Raw genomic sequence first — 5,701 nt, forward strand, 5'->3', positions numbered from 1 at the left:
CGTTTGGTAACTCAAATTGCTGTTTGAACCTTCTGACAGCACTTTGAGCCCTTGATTCGGACTCATTTGGGCTCGGATTGGGTTGATCTTGGTGTCGTTGGGTTCGTATTTCCGAGACGCTCAATTTGATTGTAAGATCGCTGAAATCGGAGTTCATATGCTCCCGGAATTAATTTTTGAAGTTTCCGAATTGATTTTGCCTCGAGATTCATGCCCAATCAAGATTATTTTGTGATGACGTATCAGATATTATTACTGTCAAATGATATTAATAATAATATTGTTATTATTGCTATTAATATTATTATTATTATTATTATTATATTAATAACAATGATGTGATTATTACTATTGTTCGTAAAAAAAGAAGGAAAAAAGAGGGGAAAATAGAGAATTCAATAAAATGGAGAGAGATAAAAAAACAGAAAGAACGAATGAATGAGAAAAAAAAAAGAAACAAAGATATGGATTTTATGTATTTTGTTGTCTTCGTCGCCATTGGAATGCAAATGTATAATCCCTTAACCACTAAAACTCAAAGAGCATATTTTCATCGTTTGCGGCGCACCGAAAGACCGCAAATACACAATTTTACTAGTGTGGTGAGATGGAACCCCGGTGCGATGCCAAAGAGGCGGGTAATTACCTAAAACCTCATTTCGGCATTTGCGACGTACCGAAAAATTGCATATACACACTTTTATTAGCTTGGTTGGATGGGAATCTAGTACGATGCCTACGACGAAGCAGGGTTATTTATAAGTACCATAGAGCAGGGGAAAATCAAATGTCTTTTAAAACATGTACCTTCGAAGACCTCATACACACTTTTATTAGTGTCATGGGAGTGAAGACTACGAATGCGGTGTCTATGGATATCTATCAAACACGCTTTTATTAGCGTAGGCCTCGTAGGACTGGGTTACCCGGTAGTAACCAATTTTATTAAGTTAATTTGATTGATTGTAAATTTAAAAAAAAAATAATTAAGCAATTTATTATTAATTAAGGGTTAAATTAGTTAAGTTTGCTATCAACTAGTTAGTGGCATTATGTCATCAGACTCGAGGTCCAAACCTCCTTAGGACACTTAGCTCCACAGTCTGAAATAATTTATCATAAAAACCAAGTTGATATAGTTGTATTAAGAGTTTTTATTTGGTTAATTCATTAATAATTAATTAATTTTAAAGCTTTAGCACTTCATTGAATCCATTCATGGAGTTGTGCCACCATGCTCGAGGAGCCATGCCTCTTTAGGACACATCCCTCGCAGCTCGGAATAGTCCATCCAATAAGCTTCATCTTTAGAGTGGTTGTTGTGTATTAAGGAGTTTGTTGATTGATTTTAAAAGATTAGCTTAATGTTTAGTTAAGTTTTATGCGAGTTATTAGATTTTGGAATTTTGATTAAGCCTCTTAATAAGTTTCTTATGTTATTTACTCAATTACTTACGATTTGATTTATTAGTATTCAATATTATGAGTGTTTTAGATTAGGTGTGTAATTAATTATGAGAGAATTTAATAAATTAGAGTTTGATCTTTTAGAAGTCTTTTTATTTAAGACGTTTTAGTTTAGGTTTAATCTCTTGATTTTATCTTTCGCCTTTTAAGTTTGGGTTTGTTGGGAGGCTGATTGATAGATCAATTACTTAGTTCAGGTTAATGTTCAAGTTTGTATTTTAATGATTATGTATATTAATTATAGTTTGATTGAAAGTTAAGTTTTTTTCTACATTTTGATTTGGGTTTTTATAGGTTTTATTGATTAATTATTAATAAATTATGACACACTAATTCTAGAAAAACATATCACTAAGGTTTCAATGTTATATGTTTTTATCATAAACCTAAGTCTATGTTATTTAAGACTCAATCCTTAATTTTTGTCCTTAACTGTCACTAGCATTGTATAGGATGAAAAGATGTTTATTTCTAATCCTTTGGGCATACACATATGTAAATAGATCTGGGGATTTATAGTAAAATAAGAAAGAAAATAATCTAAAAATTGAAGTTTCTACATGGTCATAATGATAGGGAACGTGCAACCATGGGGGCTCCTAAAGAGCTTTCTAAGTTTTAAGAGAACTTACTACACTGGGGGCTACAACCCGGTGGTTCCGCCCGTAGCACCCCCATCGAAATGAATGGGGGTGACGGATTTATATATGAAGGCTCCTTCGTCTAGTGCTTCAAAGATTCTTCTTCTTTGCTTTCCCAAAAGCACCTCGCAAAAACCACAAAAAAGCAAAGAAAAGTTGTATTAGAGCACATTAATATTAATTATGCAAATAGCTGAAATAAAAATGCAATTAAAATAATAACGTACCTTTTTTCGGACTTGGATACAGGTTGAGTCCTTTGCCTTTTGAATCTTTGATCTTATAAGTACTTTTGCATATTTTATTTTGAGGCACAAGTAAGATGGGGAGTAGTAAAAGGGGGAGAAAGATGAATATAAATAAAACTATTGTATGCTTATCAACATTCCATTTCCCGACAACCACCCAACTTCTTCATACAAATGCAAAGTAACCACTTCAACATCCCTCCTTCCCAAACATAACATGAAAGACAATCCAAATTACCTTTCATGCTTTCACTAAAGTCACAACAATAAAACCACATACATTTTGAGAATGAAAGTTACACTTCCTCATGCCAAATAACCAAGCAATCAATCTGATAGAAGTTCGAACTTAACATTCCCACTGAAAGAAAAAAAGTATGAGGACAATAAACATGTAAGCATACATAAAAAAGTATTGTATTTATTATCATTTTTTAACAATATATTTGACTTCATCAAACTCTCTCAAGATGACACGAATATGATTTATAAAAAAAAATCAAGTTGATACGAATTTTAACTTGATTGCATTTCATCACCTATACATGACAAGCTTCCAAACTTCACACGCAACATGCGAGATTTCTTATAATAGTGAAACATAAACATGTGTATTTGCTCACTCCACCAATCTTTGAGTCATAACATTAGAAAGACTATGTCACTTCCCATACACTTGCTTGACCTCTTCAACACAAATTCAAAAAATCAACTAGCAATGATACCATCACTCAATAGAAATACTGAAATTCATTAACATGTATTACTTCAAATGCTAACGGAAGGAAACCCTCTTGCAAAAACATGATATAGGCTCCAACAAAAGTGTGTAAATCATTATTGTGAAGTGCACATGTAGCATTGAAACATACTCATGAATTCAAACTTCTCCAAATATAATAACAACTAAGTATCCAAACAGCCTTTAAAGAATAAATATGATCATGAATAAGGAAGAGCCATATGCCTACGGGAGAGGAATTAGGGAAATCATCCAAAAAGTACACAAGCCACCATTCATGATATGAATGTGTGAACCCTTTATTTCATTGTTATTGAAGCTTCTTAGATTTTTCTCAAAGCATATATAAAAGGAAATACAAATACACTAATTAGTAATTACCCATCATTATTTTTTATTTGAACATATATTTTCCTTAATAGGTATTATCACAAATATTTTGCAAGCATGCTTTGACAACAACAACATGATTTCCCACAATCTCCCACGATTTCTACACCCAAAACTTTGCATTATAAGACATGAATCAACCACATACTAATCGCTCATTCTCAAGCAACATAAATCAACACCTTTGAGAGATCTATAAATCAACACATTGTAACAAAGTCAATTGTGATCATCACAAGCTACCATGACATTTGACTTAAAGAATAAATACATTCATTAGGAGCAAGAAGAGTTGAGGTGTAGTGACAAATATACCATAAAAGTTCTACTCACAATTTCAGTTTTAGCCAAAATAAACTTTGCATAGATTTAACTTGTCATCCACTAAATCACCCACAAGATTTCGAACTAAAATGAGAGGAAACAAGGGAAGCTGGGGTAGGAGAAGAAGCTTAAGGAGAAGAAGGGGAGGAAGATCAAGAAGAACAAGACAAAGAAAAGATACAATAAGGAGATTAAGAAGGAGAAAGAGAAGAAGCATAAGGGGAAGAAAGGGGAAGATGTTACCTGTACTGAGGCCGGCGATGGGGACTCGCGAACGGGAGGGAGGAAACCGAGAGGGAAAGAGTGAAGTGACTTCGCCTGGGGTTCGGCTTGTTCCTTGTATGAGGCGGGCTGAACAGAGCAAAGGAGCAAGAGATCCGCCTCTCACTCTCACTGTTCGAGAAACGATCTTCTGCCGAACACGGGAATAGGCTCTCTGCTCTGAACATCTTTCCAAATCGAGGGTATTAAGCAGTCGAAGCGTCTGACAACGTCGGATTTGAAATTTCTAGATGATCGGAGCCGTCCAAACAATTTCCTGATCTGATGCCAAATTTGAATTAGTTTAAAAAGTCAATAGATCTTTAATTGGAATTAGGATGAATCTATAGGCTGAAATCAGGTTCAAATAAAACCCAATTTGACTCAATCTGGGCTAGATTGGGTTTGACTCGACTCAAAAAAGACAATTTAACAAAATCAAACTCAAATTAATGCTGATTCGAATCGACTGGCTAAAGCGAATTAATCAGGCTTAATCAAAGATGGTTGAGTCTAATTCGACTCAATTCGAGCCGATTCGAGCTCGAATTGAACTCTACAATGCTTAATTCGCTTTGTGTACAAGCTCATGGGATATGCATTATGTCCACTACAGAGTCGAAGCCTAGTGTCCAAGTTTTGCTCACTTTTCAATGTTTTATGGGTTAAAAAAGTGTAATTAAACTATCATGAAAAGCTTGAAAGAGAATATTAGAATTAAATATGAAGAAATATATAGATATTTTAGGGTAAATTAAGACAAAAGAGTTTTTTAAGGAGGGCAAAAATAATTTTTTAGGAGTGACAAAAAAATTTTTTTACTCTCCTATATAAAAAAAAAATTATTTACTCTCCTATAAATTTTTTTTTTTAAAGGGGGGCAATTGCATTCCCTTTTAAGATGTGTGCATGATATGCTTGGCCCACTTATTGCATTCCCTTTAAGACAAAGACACATACCCACTATTGAAATTGAAATTTTTTACGACAGAGTGTTATGAAAGCATCGTTGTAATGTACTCAGGATGACATGGACATAATGAACACATTCATAACCAGCTAAACAAATAAATTAAAACATGCTAATGCTCATGAAATATTAATGAAAATTAAAAAAAAAGCTTTGAGAATTTAAAATTAAATAGAAATTTTTTATTCCTCCATCCTAGCATAAGAAACAAATTTAAAATTAGATTTGGAAAATGCCAATTTAAATTATTGGATTTGGAGAAGTCTTGATAGCGCAAAATCATCGAAAAAATTCTTTTTAAGCTTTTTTTAAATTTCAAGCATATATGATTTGGATATTTCAAGTAGCATGCATTACATTAGAAACACATTTAAAAGAGTCTAAATTTTAATTGTGTCTGTCTTTAATTTTTTCATCCAACATAAGTCAAAGGGGCCACTTAGGACAATCCTACACGTCGTCCATAGCTCTCCAAAACTTTAATAAAAAACGTCTCTACCACTCTTTCATAAAAATGTCCTGATTCATGTATTTAAAATCGACTAGGTGGCTAGATGGCTCCCAATCTAGGCTAGGGTAAGTCTAGATTATGCACTGCCTTACTTCCCTTGATTCCGCTTATAAGTGTTCAATCTTGATATGTTCCCTTTTGAAATTC

General features: G+C 33.4%; 1 long non-coding RNA gene across 1 annotated transcript in view; it reads right to left on the minus strand.

The window, feature by feature from the left end:
* The window catches only part of LOC110097829, a 10,599-nt gene extending 8,361 nt beyond the window's left edge, over nucleotides 1-2,238 (minus strand). The window contains exon 1 of the long non-coding RNA XR_003702239.1: nucleotides 2,100-2,238. This is a non-coding gene — a long non-coding RNA (uncharacterized LOC110097829). The remainder of the gene's footprint in view (nucleotides 1-2,099) is intronic.
* Between the last annotated feature and the right edge of the window lie 3,463 nt (nucleotides 2,239-5,701).

Source organism: Dendrobium catenatum, unplaced genomic scaffold (assembly GCF_001605985.2).
Source record: "Dendrobium catenatum unplaced genomic scaffold, ASM160598v2 fragScaff_scaffold_133, whole genome shotgun sequence".
Taxonomy (NCBI): Eukaryota; Viridiplantae; Streptophyta; class Magnoliopsida; order Asparagales; family Orchidaceae; genus Dendrobium; species Dendrobium catenatum.